Source organism: Pseudonaja textilis, chromosome 1 (assembly GCF_049901715.1).
Source record: "Pseudonaja textilis isolate UNSWEBS1 chromosome 1, rPseTex1.2, whole genome shotgun sequence".
Taxonomy (NCBI): domain Eukaryota; kingdom Metazoa; phylum Chordata; class Lepidosauria; order Squamata; family Elapidae; genus Pseudonaja; species Pseudonaja textilis.
In genome coordinates, this window is record NC_141990.1 from 47,488,641 (window position 1) to 47,510,602 (window position 21,962).

Sequence of the window (21,962 nt, forward strand, 5' to 3'; positions counted from 1 at the left end):
CATGTTTTGTGCTATATTCAACTAAACACCATCATGCAGACAGGGAGATTGGCAGACAGCCAACATGTTATGTCTGCTATTTTGCCAATTGTCAATACAACCCCACCCAGGGGGGTACAGCTGATTTGGATCTAACCCAGTCAAACTGGATTTCTTCGAGGGCCGGTTCAGTATTGTAGTTCTCCGCAGGGAGGGGAGAGGAGATGGGACAGACAGCCTCCTGCAGCACTTTGCAGGCCAAAACGGGGCGTGGGGGGCACGTGTGCCCCCCCCCCGCAGCCCATATTTGGCCTGGACAACCTCCTGCAGCATTTTGCCGGCCAAAACAGGGTGCAGAAGGACGGCAAAGTATTGTCCAGGCCAAAAACAGGCTGCAGGGAGACTGCACAAACTCCACTGTTTCTTCCTCACTCAAAGAATGCAAATACATTTGACCTATCCAACTGAATAGCCTAGTACAATCTATCCTTATATTCTTACTCTACTAGTCCCATTCAAAATAATTATGGTTCTTATTTGGTGTTAGGCTAAAACATGCTAAATCACAACATTTTAACCATTATTAAATGAATAAGAAAAATGCTTGTGTTAAAGCTATGGTTTATGATACATAAACGGCTGGATTCACACTCACTACAAATCAAAACCAAGCTACACTGCTGAAATGTCCAAGTCCAGTTTTATAATACTACATCTACTTTATTTTACTACTCTGAAGTAACAGACCTAGAACAGAGTCAGAAGGAATTTAGGTAAATGAGGTGGATGCAAATTTCTTCAAATCTTATTTATGGCAGCCAAACATGCAACTTCACTTTATAATGGAAAATGGATTACAACTTTATCAATTGCCTGGCTTTAAAACTATGCCTTAAATAGAATAGAACTCCAGAAAAAAAGATAATTTTCAGAACATCTCTTTCACTACAATATGATAACTGACATCAAGAATACACTCTATAAATAAAATAACAGTACAATACAGCAGTATATTTTCCAACATCAATTTAGTTGTTTCAGTTTTAATATAGACTTGAAATACTTTTAAATTTTGTTTTTGAACACTTCTAAATAGCAGTAAAAGAATGGACTTCATACAATCTGTAATTGTTCCAACCACTTATTATTTCCCTTCTAGTACAGAGTGTAAGACAAGTATAGATTTGTACATTGTGTGTGTGTGTGTGTGTACCATACTGTTCTCTTTTAGAGTAGAAGATATTACAAGTATAGAAAGGGAATAAAGAATACAAATTAAAGGCATGAGATAGGAAATAAGCTAAATCCAGTTTTTAATCAACAAAATTTATTACACCTTTTTAAAGCTTTCTATCACTGGTTCATACCTACCTATTCAGCCCTTCTTAGATTGATTTTGTTCTTTAAACTTTTCAACTCTTTATTTGGATCTCATTAATTTTACCCAGTTACAACTTTCTCAGTTGCTTCCTCTTGAGCTTTTCATTCCTCCTTTGTACACTTTTTGACATTTGTGTTTTGTGATTTCAACCTTGTTCATTCTTTGCATGAACAAGCCACTAGAAAATACTTATTTTTTACAGGTCACTCATTGTATCCAATCCACATTCAATCATTTTTGACCCAATCTCTTGTTTTACCACATACATTTCCTAAGTAATCTATCCCTACCTTACTGCATATATATCTATCACTTTTGTACTGTAGAAGCACGTTCTTATACACATTCATTTTGCTTATGGATGTGGGAGCTACTGTAATAACACTAAATAAGGTTACTGGTCAATTTTCCTATTGATACCATAAGGGAAAACACTGTAGACTCACACTTATACCTACACACACATACTTACACACACACTGTATTTATGTGTGTGTGTATATATATGTATGTGTATATATTAAGAATGTAGATTATAATGGAAAATCTAATACAAACTAAACTTAAAGACAATAAAAAGCAGAAAGTGCAAGAAAAAAAGAAAGAAAAAAAGAGAAAAGTAAGAATATAATAAAGACAAAAGAAATAAATAAAAAGTTATTTCCAATCTTTATCACAGGAATATAAACAAATTTGATGACTCTTCACCTACTCTAAGCTTTCATGTTTGTTTGTTTGTTCATTCTATACTCCATATCTTCTATTAACATCCATAAAACTTCATATTTTCATTCTGGTGTGAGCAGAAAGTCAATAAAGGGTAACCAGATGTAACAACGTATCTTGTTCTAACTTTTATCAAATAAGCTTACTTTATATTCCTTCTTTTACTTCAAACATTCTTCAGTTCAGAGGTCTTCAAACTTGGCAACTTTAAGACTCATGGACTTCAACTTCAATCCTGGGAGTTGAAGTCCACAAGTCTTAAAGTTGCCAAGTTTGGGGACCCCTGCTTTAGTTCATTTATATATTGTCATAAGGTTTTATTTTTCATTTCATCATACAAAGTTCTTTCTCTTTTGTAAATCCAATAGGAATTTTTTTCCTGTTCAGTTTCTTGGTTTTAAATTTTAAACTTCAGCCAGGGTTTGTTTGGGTTGTTTTGGTAGATTAACTGAAACATCCTTTTCTAAATAAGTATCTTGGCTATCGAGCATAAATCCACTTTTGATACCATTTCTATCTTCTCAGATAAAATTTGTTCTACATCTGACTTTTTAGTAATATCTTTTGGGCCCAGTCTAACCACAGAAGCCAACACCATTAATAATATTGTTGATATTATGGCTACTATTTCTTGATTCTATTTTTCAAAAATTTCCTTCAATATTATTATTGACATTAACTTTTATACCATCCTACAGCCCTGTATCTTTCCTCAACCTAAAATCTTTAGTCCCTTCCAATATCCACTTTTTGAAATCATAAAATTGCTTATTTATGTTAATGCCCTATAAAAACCAAAACAGAAACTATTTCCCATGAGATGCTGTTTGTACTTTATAATTAATTCCATATCAATTACATAATTAATCTTATTGTAAAAGATTCAATATTCCAATTTTATCTGGACTCTTAGTTCATTTAAAAATTTATGACATCAAAATCTTATTTAGCTTTTTACTATTTCCAATTCTTTGAGTTCTTTGGCTTAAAGTTAAAAAATTTTTCATTTCATTCAGGATTGAAGGCAGACTCATCGGGTGTTTTCAAACTTGTTGTTCTGAACATATCTAATAGCTCTGAAGTAGTTAATGAGCAACTTCCTAAAAGTTATTAGAATGTGAGGCTTGCAAACGTCCTTTAAAAGTTTCTGCCTGCTTACATGCAAGATGGCTAATCCTATTGTTCTGCAGTCTCCCCATTAAAAGCAGCCATCCTGACTACATGGGAACAATTTCCCAGATATTCATTACTCAGAGAGATTCCAAGGAATCAGTCCACTCATCAGTTCCTTGGCCTTTGCTTCAATGATCTTCAGTTCACCATAACTCTCCCAGAAACCACTCAGATTCACTTTCCATCTTCTTCCACTTTCAGATATCTCTTTAGCCACACTGGTACCTCAGTACTCAACTGCTTCAAAACTCGTCCAATTTGGTACTCAACAAATTTCACCCATCTGTGAAAATTTTGTTCTGATACTCATTGTGTTTGGTACACACTGCAATAGGAAGAGGGGAATGGCCGTGGAGAACAGATAAGAAGACGGCCCTGTCTGGAAGGTCACTGCAAAAGGAAGCAGAGGACAGCCACAGAGGACAGGAGTTGGTCATGCCGGGCAGGTTGCTGAAATAGGAAAAGAGGGACGGCAGTGGAGAGCACACAGGAAGTCCTTCCAGACCAAAACGAAGGGTCACATGGTTTGTTTGGTACTCGTCACTTTCAGTATTCATCGCACCTCCTGGAACCAATTAATGATGAGTACTGAGATATAACTTGTAGTCCATTTCGCAAAGGTCCTCAGTTCACCTATGAACCAATATGGATGAACTCGGACAGGCACTCAGGAACAATATTCTGAAGCCAGTACAAACAGCCTATTAGGCTACTGGAAAAAGTCCAAACATCTGATGTAAATTAGTCAGATTTATCAGATACCTGGAACAGACAACTCTAACTGAGCCATTTGCCAATCTGTATCCTCAGCATGGGAATCCTTGGGTGATTTTAGGATCAATTGCAGCCTATCCTACCCCATACAATTGTTCCAATGAGAATAAACTAAAGAGAGAGCCATACAGAAATCACCCTGAGCTCCTGGAGAAAAGGTGATACATAAATAAACTCAATTAAAAAGTAGCATAAAACTGAAATGACACAAAATAAGGCTATAAAAGTTATACATATGTTTATTCTCCCATCAAAAGAACAAATGGATGATAGGTCATTTAACCTATTTTCAAAAGACCTACTATACAGTATAAATGAGATTGCATACAGAATTTGAAGCTTTTATAACACATTTATATGTCTATGCTATTTCAGTAACAATCATTATCCAGATCTGCCTTCCTAGTTTTAGCCAAAAGCAAAAAAGGAAGGCCTATCTCAGTTCAAAAATTGGCAAGCCAGTACATCTTAAGGCAACAATTTTTGAACCCCCGAGTCCTCAAATGAGCTAACTTACAGAATGTGTCCAAAATCTGGGACCCATAATATCTATGGGATGAAATTTGGGGAAGTTGTGGTTGTTTCAGTGCCACCATGCCTTCTGACTATAGTTCCCAGAAACCCGTAGATTATGTATGTGGCAAAAGGGAAGATCATCATCTTCTTCTTTTAATAACCTCATAATCCCTTACAGGGTGGAGTCTGGGCAACTAAAAGGAGCTACCAGAGTGTTTACTGGCTGGATGCCCTTCCCGTTGCCAATGTGAAGCTTTGTTCAGTAGATAACATTCTCACTGTGCCCAGAGAGAGAAATATCTGCCTCTACTTAGGATCGAACTCACAGCCTCTTGATTGTGAGGTGAGAACTCCACCTCTAGGCCACTTGCACCACTCCTGGCAAAAGGGAAGATGGGGGTGCATACTCCCACACTCTGATCCCTGCACCAAATTGGCTGGCAGTAATGCCTAATGAGTGAGCAGTGATTGGTGCTTTGAAACCAAGGCTGAAATTTGAAATCTCTTAATGGTGTGAGTGGCGAGGGAAAGACAAGGAAGTGATTTGAAAGCCTTCTTACAAAGTAGGACTGACTGGGGGCACCAGCAGTCAACAGGTGAACCCTCTTCCTTCCTGGAGGAAGCCTTTGGGGACACACCAGGATGCAGAGTAGGGGTACAGTTTACCTTGCAGTCCATGGCTCCCTTTGTTCCAGCTCCCTCTCAAAGTAGCAGGCAGTTCTGTGGGTCAGCCAAGTACGAAGACGAATGATTTCTGACACTCCCTGCCAGTTCCCACAAGCACTGTCAATGTGGAAGCCGGCAGGAAGTTGGAAGACACTTCCACTCCCCGTTCCCCCCCCCACACACACACTTGTGGTCATTCTATTTCTCTGTTTAAGTAAGAAAGTATCTCTGAAAGGATGACCCAATGGGACATGGGTTATCCAGTTCTTCTCACACACCAATCTGGTATACCTTCCTATATCCTTTTTGCATAGCCAGGTTCCAGCTAAGTCCAAGAATCTTAAAAACCTAAACAGAGAAAAACTGCATCAAAAAGATTTATTTACTTAACAGATAGTGTGATACCATTCTAAAACACCCACAAGCCAAGCCTAATGTAACATCAAAAAAAGATGTTCCAGAACAAAGTAGTCCTAGAGCAAACAAATTTATGAATGGTGTCTTATGCTAGACTGCCCTTTTTAATATCTATCCCACAAATCTTGACTCAGATTAAAAGAGGTTTTTGAGGGTCTCATATCTTTCCTGCAACTGCTAATAAAATTTTGAAGCAGAACATGGAAAAACTGTCTATCATTAAGGAAATATAATCCTACAATACTAACAAGTCAAGCATCTTCCTGAAAGGGCAATTGTGGAAACATCAGGCTGCTGAACAATCTAAATAAATAAGAAATGCTTCCGTCAAGGAAATGCATCTATAAAGTGTATATAATCATTAATGCAATGTATGCGGGATTATGAAGATCTCTCTGCTATTTCAATAAACATGTTAAAACTCCAAAAATAAAAACAAAAACAGGCAAAGGAAAACTGATCATACTCTATCAGAACAACTTCTGGGTAAAAAAGGGTAGAATTGAGCCTCAGGACTCCTGACAGAATTAGTTACTCTGAAAAACCTGATAAAAATGGTGCCTCCAATTAATTTCACACCATATATTTTTTATTGGTAGGGCAGCATTTTATTAGAAAACAATTTGGAGGCCATCATCTTAGAAGTGTCATTCTCATTTCTTTTTACCACTGCTTATCCATATGAATGTTCAAGGAAACTAATTAAACATCATGGAATGGAATGCAGCATGAATCCATAGATTGCTCAAAAGCCCCTAACACTATCTGTTCTTACTTAATATCCTGCAAATGTTTGAACTAAAACTTCTATAATTTTCTTCCAACATGTCAGTGGCCATGTTGATTGGAATTTGTAGGCTATGTAGTCCGATACATCAGAATAGTCCCAGACTGAAGAAGGCTGATTCTATTTCTTTAATCTAGCAATAAGTAGAACTATCACTCAGTAAAGCACATTGTTTGTCCACAGACCTTTCCTCAGCATTCCCAGATAAAAGTATGAAGAAAATCCAGTATGATATCTAAACCCCAGAGGGTCACTGACAATAGTTAAGAGAGTAGAAGGTTATTTCCTGTTTCTATTTTCTTAAGAATCTGAATATTTCATCATATCTTGGACTGCCCATTTCTTAAGACATTGTGATTGGATATTTTACATTAGATTAATCCAATGTAGGTATTACCAATATTTACAATATAATAATAATTGGAATGGGTTTTGGAGTCCTCTAGTATGCAGAAAATCCTACACTGTTCTGGATAAATGGCTGTCCAATCTCTTCTTTAAAAATCTCCAGTGATAGAACATTCATAAGTTCTGGAGGCGAGCGATTTCACAGGTTAATTATTCTCATTGTCAGAGAATATAAATATCTACTTGGTTGGTTGGATCTCTTTTTGGTAAGTTGGATCTCTTTTTGGTAAGTTTCCATCCACTGCTTTTTGTCCTGCCCTCAGTGCTTTGGAGAATAGGTCAATCCACTCCTATCTGTGGCAATATTGGAAGACTGCTATCATGTCACCCCTAGTCCTTTTTGTAAAGACTAGACATACCCAATTCCAACAACCTTTCTACATTTGTTTTAGCCTCCAGTCCCTAAATCATCTTTGTTGCTCTCCTGTGCACTCTTTCTAGAGTCTCAACACCTTTTTTGCCTTATAGTGACCAAAATTAAATGGAGTATTCCAAGTGCGGTCTTATCAAGGCAGTATAAAGCAGAACTAATACTTCACCTGATCTTGACACCATCCCTCTGTTGATGCAGCCTAGGACTGCATTGGCTTTTTTGGTGGTTGCAGCACACTTCTGGCTCATACTTAACTGTTGTCCACCATGACTCCTAGATCCCTCTCACAGTTACTGCTGTTCAGCCAAGTACAATCTGTTCTATACCTGTGTTTTTGTTTTTTCTTGCCTAAATGCAACTTTACTTTTGTCACTACTGAGTTGCATATTGATGGATAGGGCCCAGTCTTCAAGTCTGTAAAGATCCTTCTGGATCTTCTTTTATCTTAAAAGGGTTGCCTGTTCTCCCCCCAGCTTAAACATTTGATGAATTCTCCTTTTATGCCCTTATCCAGGGATGGGATCCGACCAGTATAACTCCCGGTTCTGTTGCTCTGTGTCGTGCACGCATGCGCGAATCGCTTGAGTGCAATTTACGACCTGCTGAGCTGCCCGGACAGCTGAGCAGTGCCGCGTGTGGGTGCACAGCGGTTTGAAAAGCCCTTTTTTCCTGCTTTTTCAACCCCAGCTGTGCCGCAGCTGAGGTTGAAAAAGCAGGAAATAAAGGACAGGTAACAGTCCGAGTGGGCAGGTAGACCAAAACATCAGCAGACATAGAACCGGTTCTATGTCTGCTGCTCTTCAGAGCAACCAGTTCTACAGAGGTGGACAGAACCAGTAGAATCCCACCCCTGCCCTTATCTAAATCATTTATGAAGATATTGAAGAATACTGGGCCAAAGACAGAACCTTAAGGTATGCCACTGCTCATTGTCATATATTGTAGCTCTATTGAGGAGTACAAGCTGAGTACAGTTGGTCAGACAGTTACAAATCCATCTGGTGGTAATGCTATACAACATTTTTCTATCTTACTAAGAAGTAGGCTGTGGTCTGTCAGTGCATTATTGAAGTCAAAGTATACAATGTCCACAGCATTTTGCTAGTCTACTAATATAGTCTCTTTGTCAAAGAATGCAATAAGATTTGTGTAGTGTGATCAAATATTTTTCAATGGTAATCATCATGATAACATATATAAAGTAGTATTCTACATTTGTTATTGCTAATGCTGTTTATTAACATTGCCAATAGTTTTGCATGATTTACCAATATCCTTTCATTTGTATCCAGAATGCTAATATCTTCATGAATATATTTTTATGAGTCTTATTATTTTAATACACTGTATCACAGTCCAGAAGAATTGGAAAATTAGAACAGCCCTCGAAAACCTTTCTACAAATGAGATGGGGACATACAAAACATACTGAGATAATCATTCACCTTACTGATAACTACATGTTGCAATGATGGTTAGAACACTGGGGTTTTTTTCTAGACAACTTCACGTTTGTGTAACTATGGTACTTTGTTTCCTGGCCTTAACAAGCACAAATGCTCAAGCACATTTGCTTCACAGTAAGGTTCTCTGACATCATGATGTCACAAGATTCAACATAAAAAAGTTTTGTCATAGCCTAAAACACACTGCTGATTCCACTGGAATTGATTCACATATTAAGTAGCCATTCAATTGTACTGTACATAGTTGTATGTAAAAAGGAATCCATCAACATGTATGAGTAGGTGAACAAGTTGAATAATAAGATACAGCAAGAATCCTTGGCCTCTTAATGCCCAGCAACAATGAAAAATTTGTTCTTTTCCAGATGTTGCCCACTGCCAACCTTTCGCACCACTGCTACACTGGCTGAGGCCAATGGAAATTATACTTAGTAACATCTGGAGGGCTTACCACACCTAGCAGAGATGCAAACGGAAAAAAAAAAATCACATTTCCATGCTTTTTCTCCCACCGAAGCACAATAAAAAAATGAAACCATGCTTTAGGAATTCTAAGTGACAATACAGACAATTGTACTCTAAAATAACGATATACACAATTGTGGTATACACTTATGCAAACAAATGTGTGGAACTTACACCTTTGGAAAAGCAAAAAGGAGTAGGGCTGCCTTTTAACTCTAGGGGCCTCTCCTAAGGCCACATTTGGATGCACGATATCTAAAAGGAACTTGTATGGCTACCATATGGCTTTTTTGGAGTCTTACATTCTTAAGAGAAGCTTAAAACTTGTAAAACCCAAATGCACTAAGAAGATCTACAAAGCATTTTTTTTAAAGCAGCTTTTAACTTTACAATGCACACTTCACTGGAATAAAGACATCACGAGGACAGAGAAAACATAGTTTGGCACTACTTTCCCCCACTTTCTTCATTCCTGCAGCACTTTCTCAGAAAACTTTCATACAGAAAGTTCAAAACTCTCACCCTACTTACCATATTTAAATATCCACACTTCTTTTGCAGATGTTATAAATCAAAGGTCTCGTTCCCCAATCCTCAAATCCCTGTGCCCAGGCTAGCTGGGGATGCTGAGAAGTCTAGTCCAAAACACAGCCAAAAAGACATCAGGCTGGAAAAGGCCAGGTTAAAATTTTACCATACAAGGAACAGTAACAGATGTTACCTTGTCACAGCATTTGCCCAATGGATGGCTAACAGAGATTTGACTGCCATGGAACAAAGAGCAAAAGATACCCCACCACACACCAGTGGAGAGTGGGAGGGTGGTTGGCTGAAAGTTGAAGGACAGAAGTCACTCTGCAGTGCTCGGGAAATCGGCCACGGAGGAGGAAAGTGTTTACAAGTTATTGGTTTTTTTTTTAACCAACATCACAAACAATAACCTAGAGAATTGAACAGGGATTTGGTCTAGTTACTTTCCAAATTCACTTCATTTCCAACTCTCCCTCCCTTTTGCATACAACACTTACAACTTAAATTCTATTTAAAGTCGTTGTTCAGAAAAGAGAAGACGTAGAGACTTACATCAGAAGATTCAATAATAATAATAATAATAATAATAATAATAATAATAATAATAATAATAATAATAATAATAATAATAATAATAATAATAGCAGCAGCAGCAGCAGCAGCAGCAGCACAGTCGGTCAAAGCACGCAAAGATTACAGACTGGAGACCCGCTTACAAAGGCAAGTGTGTTCTCGCACGCTAGGCTCAGAAACTTTTCGCCCAGGCCGCCACCCCCACTCCAAACTCTTGCATCTCCCGCTTACCTGTTCACATGTCTTGGGATCAACCAAATGCGGCTGCTTTTCCCAAAGAGAAGCCAAATCACGAGCCTCTTTTTTCTTCTCTCGCCTCCACCTCCCCCCCCACCAGGGGAGGGGAAAAACACACACACACACCACAATTTGGGGGAGGGGGAAATCCCGAAGAAAATATCGCCACGACGGATGGACCAGGCGTCTGTCTTAACCACAAGAATCCAATCCGGAGGGGGAAGAAAGTTTCAGGCAAGAGGTCCGTTCGTTGCAAAAGTTAATCGGGGGAGGGGATGGGGCGGGCTGAGAGGAAGGAGAAGCGGGATATTGGTTGGGTCGGGGGAGCGGCAAAAGGGGGAGGGAAACGCTCCGCCTTTGGTTCCCCGCCCCCCCCCTCCGAAGGCGCAGGGGCGCTAGAGAAAAGTTTGGAGTTGGGGAAGGAAGCGCGGTATTCAGGAAGGAGAGCGGGGCGGCTGGAGAACCGGGAGCATTGGATTTTTTGGGGGGGAGGGGGGGCGACCGAATGCTGCCTCCCTAATATTAAAACGAGGGCCGGGCGCTGCGGAGGCGGCCACTGCGCTGAGGCGAGCGCGCCTGCCCCGCTGCTCTTTCTCATCCAAGCGCTGCTGCTCAGCGGAGACGACGACGACCACGGAGTCACAGCCTAGGAATGCCAAGAATGCGGGGCGGCCGCCGGCAGTGGAAGGCAGGAAATGTCGGGGCTTTGAGTTGAGACCTCGTTTTGTCTTGTTTCTTCTCCTCCTCCCTCTCCCGTGCTTTGCACACAAACACACACACACAGTTCCCCTCCCCCGAGTCCTGAAAGTGTGTCGTCCTCCCCCCCTCCCGGAAGGCCGGCCTCTTCATCGCACCGATCCGCTGAGGAGGATTCTTTCCAGCGGGAGGCGGCCAGAGCAGATGCCTTATTTAGACGGCACTGTCTTTTTCTTCCCTTCCTAGCCACGGGCTGGCTCTGAGCCCGGCTTGCGGGTCGTTTCAAATTTACACGTGTCGTTCTCGGGGGAAGGGGCACCAACCCATCGCCCCCTCCCTTTTAGAGGGGAGGGGTGACGAGCCAAGGGGAGGGAGGGCGGAGAGGCGAGGAAAGGGGTCTTTGTGGTCTCTCGGCCGAGGGTCGTAAAGCGAGGAATCCCGAAAGATCGGTTTCGGTAGGGAAGGAGGAGTTAGGGAGGGAGGCAGGGAAGTGAGGTTTGGAAAAGCAGGCCGGGCGAAGAAACGGACCGACGGCGGCTCTTCGGGAAGTTTGAGAAAGGCGGAGTTCAAGGAAGCCTTGCGAGCCCGGCGGCCGATCTAGACTTGGCGAGTTGCCGTCTTACCGCCCCACTGAGAAGTAACGCTAATATAGACTCCCCCCATCTCCAAGAAATGGGATGCGTGTTTTGTAGCCAGATGTAGCTGTGTTTCGAATTTCGCCTAATTCTTTTGGTAACTAGACATTACATGTGGGCATCTGCGTGGTTCAAACCATAGGAATTGCCGGTTTGGAGGGACACCTTAACAAATATCTCTTAAAACTATTCCCCCCACCCCACCCCACCCAAAAGTTGCTGGAACTATTGTTATGCTTCTGTAATGGTCAGTTTCTGGAATAGGTTACTGCCTGTTCTTATGTTTTCTTTAATTTGATGGAAAGCTGGGATAAGTATGATTTAAATAAAATAGCGCAAGAATTTAAAGACTTACCAGTATCGGCAAAGGCATCGTTTTGTTTTTTATGAAAACTTGGTTTCCTCTCCCACTTAAATCAAGTTCACCCAGGTGTTCGAGAAAATGAAACACAAAGGCAAACATGTTTTGGATCATATAAAAAAATACAGTAGTGGATGGGATTCATTTGTATTCCCAGAAGTGCAACCCTGCCCACCCCCATGTTTCTATTTTGCCTTCCTTAGCTAAGCCATCACAGACTCGTATCTTTGATTTTTTTTAAAAATACACATTTCAATACATAAACACTTAGGCCTTTTCTTTGACCTTAATTATCAACTCTTGCTATTGTTTCAAATAAAAATGCTTGGTTTTCTGTTTACAAGTAAATTGCATTCAAAGCGCAAATGGTTATTCAACGTCCACAGCCACCCATCTCAAAGACTGGGCTGTCAAGTCATAAGTTTTATTTCATTTTTATTTATTTATTTAATTATTTCATTTATGAGTGCCTCTTCCTGTCCTTGCCCACAAAAATATTCCTAAATTGTGGGCTAGCCTTTCTGAAAACAAGTGGGAGAATTTGTATTTCTTACATGAATTTGAATCTGTATCCAACTAGGGGGAGCTGGATAAAGCAGCAGCGATTTATGAGATGACACCTAACAATCCAGATTTTACCATTCAAAACCATCTTAATATTCCTAGTTTATTGGACAGACTGCCATCAAGTTCTCCATTCTTCATTTAATTCAAGGTTGTACTTTGTTTGCTATATGTATTTACGATCATTATCCCAGTCATTTAAAACCTAAGCCCAGTGGTATTCATTGTTAATGGTACACATCCGCATGCATAATAAACTACTCAAAACTCAAAAGAGTTGTGGATATTGATACTGAATCCATGCATGCACTTACTTTCTTCGTATCTGCATTAAAGAGGTACCTGTACAGTACTAAAGTCAGTAGTATAGTGCAGGGGTCAGCCTGGGAATATCAAAGGATCGGCTCGTGGTGGCTCTTCTGGCGAAAATGGGCCATGTAGCCCTATTTCAGCTTCTAGCAGCACTCTGCCGCCCCAAAATGGGCCACACGGGGCCTCGGGAGGCCCATTTTTGGCTGGCAAAGTGCTACAAGAGGCCAATGGGCGAGTAAAGTGCTGCAAGAGGCATCCGTCCTGTTCCCCCCCCCCCCATCGGCCCATGGAGAACTACCAATGCTGATCTGGTCCTCAAAGAAATCCAGTTTGACACCCCCGATGTAGTGGTTAAAATGTTCTACTATAAACAGGAAGAATCAGGCTCTAGCTACTCTTAGCCATAATCTGGAAGAAGCTCACTGGGTGATTTTGGGCCATTCACTTTGCATATTCTGCTTCATGGATTGTTCTGGGAAAAGTAGGGAGAGGGACTATACCACCTTGAACTCCTGAAGACACAATATAGGTAGTCCTCGACTTACAACAGTTCATTTAGTGACCGAAGTTACAGCAGCACTGAAAAAAAGTGACTGACCATTTTTCATACTTATGACAACTGCACATCCCCATGATCTACATGATGATTTACATTCTGATGCTTGACAACTGACTCACATTTATGACAATTGCAGTGTCCTGGAATTGTGTAATGCCCTTTTGCAACCTGGCAAGCAAAGTCAATGGGGAAACCAGCTTCACGTAACAACCGTATTACTAATTCAAGAACTGCAACGATTCATATAAGAAATGGGGCTAGAAAAGTCATAAAATAGGACAAAACTCACTTAACAAATTTCTTAACATAAATTTTGGGCTCAGTTGTGGTCGTAAATTGAGGACTTTAATAAGATGTATCTTCTAGCTATACAGATTTACAGTAAGTCTATTTAGGACTATTGTACTTAATTTAGATGAATACATTTGCAGCTCAGTAAGTCTGAAAAAGGAGCTGAAGGATAAAAGTACAGCATCACAATGGAATTAAGGTCATAAATCACATGCAACTGAACTGCATTGAAAGCACAGTTACTAAGCTAATAGGGGTAAGAGAAGTGATTAAAATCAAGGACCACCCAGGGCTAGATTGTTCCTGAAAGACACAGAACCTATGCGAATCTTTGGATATTTATCATGCATGTCTTTACCTGCTCTGGTCAACAAAGGAAGTTTTGTAACTTTTCAGCTGCAAAAGATTATACTTTTTTTCTTTTGGAAAAAATGTAGCAGTATGGGACATAGATGAAGCAAGGTCAGGCCTTTTTTTTAGGGGGGGGTTTAAAAAATTTAACAGGTCTGTCAGGCTTATCTGAATTTTAATATACCACTTGCATAAAAAAAATAATGCTGTAATGTTTCAATTTCAACAATAGCTCAGTGTGATTGGAGGATTAGCAGGGCAGTTTCAGGATTTCAAGAATAATGGAGGGAGCGGGGGCGGGGAGCTGCCTATACAGGACCCAGATCACCTACAACTTTGACAAAATAGCCAAGAAGCTAAAGCCAGTTTAAGACCAATAACCCTAAATCCGCACTCTGGGATCTGCAGGTATGGCTGATGGAATTTAGTAATCCCCAGTCAGTATCCTTGGGTGTACAACCCAAGAGTATCTTATGCCCCTTGAGCGCTATAGATGATCCTAAGTGGGACCATTGGCCAGTCTTTTTATGTTCAGTGCATTATAATAGGAAATAATAAACCTAATTTGCAGAATTATGCAAAAGGATTTCAGCGCAGAAGGTTTTGAATATTTAAAAGCATTCACTATTATTACCTCTCCCAAAGATGATCAGGTCTCCAAAAATGGGTACCATGCCTGGGATATACAGCATTAACTTGGACATTGTCTATAGTTGAAATCCTACTCCAAAATTGTTTCTGAATGTCAAGCACTCTCCTGAAAATATATACTACTAGTAGGAAGCACTTTTCACTAAGTTCTTGGTAGGGAGGTATGTTCATGTTTAAACTGGCCTATAGTGCTTGCCTTTAGGACATTCAGTTCTGGAACCTCTCCAATGAACCTAGGAGATTATATATTTAAAGCAATTCTTAACAAAAAGGAATTACATTGAAAATCTGAGTGCACATGGAATGAGCTGAAGCATTTGAAAATGCTGCTAGAGTAACATTCACCAGATTATCTTCTTTGCATACTGTGCAACACACTGCCCCCAGGGTGCATTGCATGTCACACCTTGAGTTGGAAAGAGGAAGGAAAAGACACATTCCAGAGGTGGGCTGAAGCTCTTGCAAGCAGCTCAGATAAGACCTGGATGAGCAGGTCTGAGCATCTGTGTAGTAAGGCAGTGAATTTTCAAAATACAATGTTTTAGATGTGTGTACCGACATTCTTCTGGTTTGAATCAGTTGCAGAAAACAGATGACTTAAAAAATCAAGTATGTTAGACAAAGCTATATATTAGTCTTCATAGCGCTCTAAAATTTGTGCTTTTGTTATTTATACCTGTATATGCCTTTAAAATATATCATATTTAGCTTTGTCTATATACACATATATGCATGCATACAAAGTATTTATACTGAGAGAAGCAACTTAGAACTAAGGAGAAATTTCCTGACAGAACAATTAATCAGTGGAACAATTTGCCTCCAGAAGTTGTGAATGCTCCAACACTGGAAGTTTTTAAGAAGAGATTGGACAACCAATATGTCTGAAAGGGTTTCTTGCCTGAGCAGGAGTATGGTGCCTTCCAACTCTCCTATTGTATTCCATTCCATTCTACACATGCCCATGCTCACACAAAATTACTTCATTAAGCCAACCTTTCTGCACATGGTCTTTTAATCCTGGTAATCTACGTGATAAAAAAAATTATTGTTCATGTAGCTTGGTTAGATTGTCATAACAAGTTTGAGAGAATGACATTAGCATGTCTTTTTATTTTTGTATGAGGGGAACTTGAGAAAGGAAAGGTCAAAATAATTAAAATTTATTTGGCATTTTTCAGAGATGCCCGCATTTTGGTAAGATGATGGCATGCTTCTCTTTGCAAATTGTAGTTAGAGAAATGTTACATATTTACATATTTATCTTGTTCCTGAGGCAAAGATAAGGAAACAGTGGGTTGTAAAAGCTGACCCTAGGGGGGAAAACTGGAGAATTTCAGTTGTAGCCAATCCTTGAAGACGCTGAATAACATGAGGCATTACACTGCCTTTTGATAATTCTATTACATTCAGAATAATAAAAATGATTTTTATTGAAATTTAAAATTGAAAGAATATATTCTTGTAATGCTCAATTCAAGAATAGTTCTAGTTCTAGTTCTCTTTATGCATTAATCCTACATGCATACAGAATAAAATGTTCAAAGTAGGAAATTAAGAGCTCTTTCAGAAATGTACCATTTTATGAGGCAAGCTGCTTGGGATCCAAGATTCAAAATACTTGAATTCTGGGAAGTAACACAGAACTAACTCTTTTTCAGGCAAAGAGAAATCAGCCAGAAAGAGTCCTATTTTCTAATCCCCAAAATACACTATAACTTACTTGCCTATGATTTATAGCAATGTTTCTTAACTTGTTGCCCTTAAAGTGTATTGTATCAATCATCTTAAAGCACTCTCATCCATGGAGATGATGGGAACTGTAGTCTAACGACTCTAACCCATCTGGGGATGAGATTGGGAAAACTGTTACAGCATATTTCAACACAGTCCTGTTTGGCATGGTCGAATACAAAACATATGTTCTACAAAGATCTATGATTTCCCTCTCGCTTGCCACTCCTTGATCGCAAGAAAAGTGGGTGATTGACTTTTCTACTGACTCTGCAAACCACAACATTTTGACAAGCCACTGTTGAGGTTCAGGTAGCTCACTGAAAAGGCTTTTAATCTTGCTAGTTTGTTCACTGGCATTTTCTAAATGCTTAAGAATCATAATATCCTCTCCAAAATTAACCTGCTGTTTTCCTGATGTGAGATTTCAGCTCCCATACTTTCCAGTCATCTTGGTTGAGAAATGTTGGTAGAAAGCACTGAGTTTCCAACAAGAATGATTGCAGGCTTTTTGCAACAGTATTTAGACTTATATACCGTTTCACTAATGCTTTACAGCCCTCTCTAACCAGTTTACAGAGTCAGCGTATTGCCCCCAACAATCAAGGTCCTCATTTTACTGACCTGGGAAGGATGGAAGGCTGAGTCAACCTTGAGCCTGGTGAGATTACATACCTCACAAAATGGGGGGAGGAGGGGACTTCATACCACACCTCTACTTTTCTCTGTATATTGTTTTAAAAAATGAATGCTTTCTGTGATTACTATTTGTCACAACTACCTTTTGCAAACAGTATTAGAAAGAAGGTGCTGCTGCTGGTGGCTTTCAACCTGAAAGGCTACATCTCTAACTTTTACATAAGTGTATATAAATGTAAATACATGCTAGATTCCTTAGATATTGAATTATAACATCTATCCCATTGCAATTCTATGGCTCCATACTCAGGTGATTTTATTATGGTTTTATCTTAATTTAATATATTATGTTCTATTGTATTGTCCACATATCTTTTATACATACATACATACATATTTGCTGATGCTTTATTTAAATTACATTTGTATATTAGTGTTCGCATGACTTTTATTTATGGCATACACTAAATAAATAAAAACACACTTGTTACATGTTACAAATATATTTGTATAATGCCTACATGCCATCTCCACATAGTTTACTGTATATTCAACAAGCAGACAGAATGCAACACACATACCAAAAACAGTGCTATTAAGCAGGAGCAAGGGAAATCAAGCCAATGAAGATTAAAAGTAGGTCATTTCTACTTAATAGCTACCTAACTGGGAAAGTTCCATTTCAATGAATACTTATCTTAAAAACCTACCTAAAAGAACAAGCAGTAGAAACAGAAGAGCAAGAAAGCTCTGCCTATTGTATATTGTATGCTAGTGTAGCTCTGATGGAACACTAGCAAAACCCAAATCTAAATGATGGGTGGTACACATGCCCCTTATCAATAGATTAAAAACTAGCTATTTAAATTATTAGTTATTAAATGTTATTTAAAGAATACACGTTATACAGTACTTTACTGTAATATACTTTCATAACCTGAAAATAACACAGATGCTGAACATTACAGCATATAGAAAGAAAGTACTGTATGTCAGCTCATGGTACCAAGGCATTCTAAAAGTCTGTTTTATATTTTGTGGTGCTTACGATCATTAAGTCAAAAGTTTATTTGCCTAATGTGTCTGTGCACGCTAATCCTTACACTTGCCAGCTTTATCTCCCTCCTCTCTTCTTTGGAAAAAGGAATTTGGATTATGCAATCCTGGAAAACAAACCTGTTGCCTTGAAGCATGAGCTAACATGTTATAATACTTTATGGCTTGCAATTACTAAGGTGGATACTAAGCCAAATAGTTTTCTTGGAGGTTATCATCCACTCAGATAACATGTTGGAAAAGAAAATAGGATGAAGTGCAGCTTCTCAAATAGAAATATAGTATTTTTTTATTTTTGTTTTCCAAAAGTTCTATATTTTAATATTAATTTTGAATCACTACTATTTTCCTTCTCCCTTCGTGTATGTGTGTCTAACTCATCACTTATCCTGTCATAACAAGCCTATGGAACCCCCTATTTCAATAATTTGTAGAAATTGTCATTTAAGAGCTTGAAAATAAAGCAGCCTAATTTTTAGCTATGATAGAAAGCTTGAATTCCTATGATCGGAAGCATGTTACCTTCCACTCAATAATTTGAATATGACTCTAATATGGGCAACAGAAAAGGGATAAAGCTGTGTTTTTCTAACTTGGCCATTTTAGGATGCATGGATGTCACCTCCCAAAGTTGCCAAATTAAAAAAAACATTGCTCTAAAACAAGATGATTTTGAGAGGCACGCTGTATGCAAACTGTCCTTGCTTTTTATCAGGTTTGTGTAGCAAGTTTGAAGTTACAATAATGTAAAAAAACTCCAACTTTATGACCAATCCTCACATTTACGACAGTCATAATGTCCTGCAATCGTGTGATTGCCATTTGCATGTTTGCCAGCCTGCCTGGGACAAGCAGAACTAATGGAGAACACAGAAGTAAAATTGTTAAATCCTGTCACATGATGTTTTGCTTAACTACTGCACTGACTTGCTTAATGACTGAACGGGAACCAGTATCTTTAATCCTTCACCTTCACATGATTTTCCACTGAACGATCATGGCAGTGGTGGGATTCAAATTTTTTTTACTACCAGTTCTGTGGGCGTGGTGTGGTGGACGTGGCAGGGGAAGGATACTGTAAAATCTCCAGTCAGAGGTGGTATTTGCCAGTTCTCTGAATTACTCAGAATTTCTGCTACCGGTTCTCCAGAACTAGTCAGAACCTGCTGGATACCACCTCTGGACCATGGTGCTTAGCGACAGAATTGCTGGTCCTGACGGTGGTCACTTAGTAAGAACATGTGTGTGTTTTAAAATTTAACCTTCCTAGGGTTCATATATTGTGAAGTCTTTGTATTGTTTAAACCATGGTTGTTTGAATAACTTATAATTGGCTAGTTCATACAACCCAATCATGTAAGCCAACGTTGAATTATTTAGCAAAGCATGGTTAAATAAACCATGAATACCAGAATAACATAGTTGGAAGGGACCTTAGAGGTCTTCTAGTCCAATCTCCTGCTCAGGCAGGAAACCCTCTACCAGTATTGGCACACCTTTTTGGCACCAAGTGCGTGCATGGGGGAGCAGCGGAAACTGGAAGAGCAGCTCTTCTGTGCGCATGTGCACATTGGGAAGCTGAGCTTCAGCATGTGCATGCATGCTGGCCAGCTGGTCTTCACGCACACATGCGTTCCAGAAACCAGAAGAAACTGAGCTTCCGGTTTCTGGCACTTGTGTCCGCATGAAGAGCAGCTGGCCGACGCGCATGCATGCACTTGAATCCAGAAGAGCAACAGGCGACAGTTAGCTTGCCCAGGGAGATGGCTCTGCATGGCACTTCCGGCACATGTGCCATAGGTTCACTATCACGACTCTATCATTTCAGACAAATGATTGTCCAATCTTTTCATAAAACCTCAGTATTGGAGCACCACACCTTCTGGAGGAAAGTTGTTCCACTGATTAATTGTTCTGTCAGAAAATTTCTCCTTAGTTCTAGATTGATTTTCTCCTTGATTAGTTTCCATCCATTGTTTCTTGTCCTACCTTCAGTATTTTGGAGAATAGCTTGACTCCCTCTTCTTTGTGGCAGCCCCTCAAATATTGGAACACTGTTATCATGTCACCTCTAGACCTTCTTTTCATACACTGTTCCTGCAACCGTTCTTCATATGTTTTAGCCTCCAGTCCCTTAATCATCTTTGTTTCTCTTCCCTGCTCTTTTTTTTAGAGTCTCAATATCTTTTTTATATTGTGGCAACCAAAACTGGATGCAATATTTGAAGTGTGTTCCTAACAAGGCACTATAAAGTGGTATTAACATTTCATGTGATCTTGATTATGTTCCTCTGTTAATGCAACCTAGGACTGTGTTGCCTTTTTTGGCAGATGCAGTACATTGTTGGCTCATATCTAAGCAATTGTCTACTAGACTCCAAGATTCCTCTCACGGCTACTAATATTGTGCCAAGTACCACCTATACTATGTCTATGTGTTTGGGGTTTTTTTGCCAAAATGTGGGACCTTACTTTTCTCAGTACTGAATTTCATTTTGTTAGATAGGGCCCAGTGTTCAAGCCTTATAAGATCCTTCTGTATCTTGAGACTATCTTTTGGATTGTTGGCTATTCCCTATTCCTGCCAGGGTAGTGTTGTCTGCAAATTTGATGAGTTCCCTTTCTATCCCCTCATCTAAATCATTCATGAAGATGCTAAAAAGTACTGGGACTAAGACAGAGCCTTGAGGCACCCCAGTGTATGTAAAACTGAGTTTGTTTTACTGAATTATATACTCTTTTTTACTCACATTCCCACACAGAAGAGTCCAGGCTATAATCGTTTCAGGACAATATTAACTGTGTACACATAAAGGAACTGAGATTATGATTAAATCACTGGAAGCTTTTGGCAAAATCCCAGGCTTCTTCATGATTCATTCTTTTAATAGTGGCTGTGGCATAAATCAGCAGTAATATTAATCACAGCTGTGGTAACTTAATCAATTACTTATTTACAAATATCTAACTTGCTTTTCACTGATAAAGAATCCCAGAGTAGGTTTTAAATCTAGTTAACTAGTTTTAGACTCTAGACCCCATTTAACTAGAGTCTAAACTCTAAATGGCAACCCTGGTTAAACTGTGGTACAGTCAATATGAGTGCCAATGGACTGCTTTCTAATTCTAGAGTCCTTTCTAATTCTAGTTATATTAGGCACATTAGGTAGCCATTTCTAATGTTGTTGATTTCACTCAGTGGTGAAATTCAAATTTTTTTACTACTGGTTCTGTGGGCATGGCTTGGTGGGTGTGGCAGGGGAAGGATACTGTAAAATCTCCAGTCAGAGGTGGTATTTGCCAATTCTCCAAACTACTCAAAATTTCTGCTACTGGTTCTCCAGAACTGGTCAGAACCTGCTGAATACCACCGCTGATTTCACTCCAAGAATTCTCCGCAATGGCCAATTGGGAGTGAAAATTCACAAACCTAATGCACCTAAGTTGGTGATATTTGCTCTAAGGTACCCGAAACAGAAAAGCAATAGCACTTTTAATCATGTAACTGACTTGATTTGATGGAATTAATTATTGTAACTGATTGGTTCTTTAATTCAGAAATACAATTTTCATCAGTTAAGAAGATAGAATTAATTCTTAGTTGAATTCACACATTGATCATAACATTTTTTTTCGAACTT

At 39.2% G+C, this 21,962-nt stretch overlaps 1 protein-coding gene across 2 annotated transcripts in view; it reads right to left on the reverse strand.

Moving 5' to 3' along the window:
• Positions 1-11,249, reverse strand: part of PTPN14 (protein tyrosine phosphatase non-receptor type 14) — a 135,129-nt gene extending 123,880 nt beyond the window's left edge. For both annotated transcript variants that reach the window (XM_087933363.1, XM_026695759.2), the window contains exon 1: positions 10,467-11,249. The gene's annotated coding sequence lies outside the window, so the exon portion shown is untranslated. The remainder of the gene's footprint in view (positions 1-10,466) is intronic.
• Positions 11,250-21,962: the final 10,713 nt, after the last annotated feature.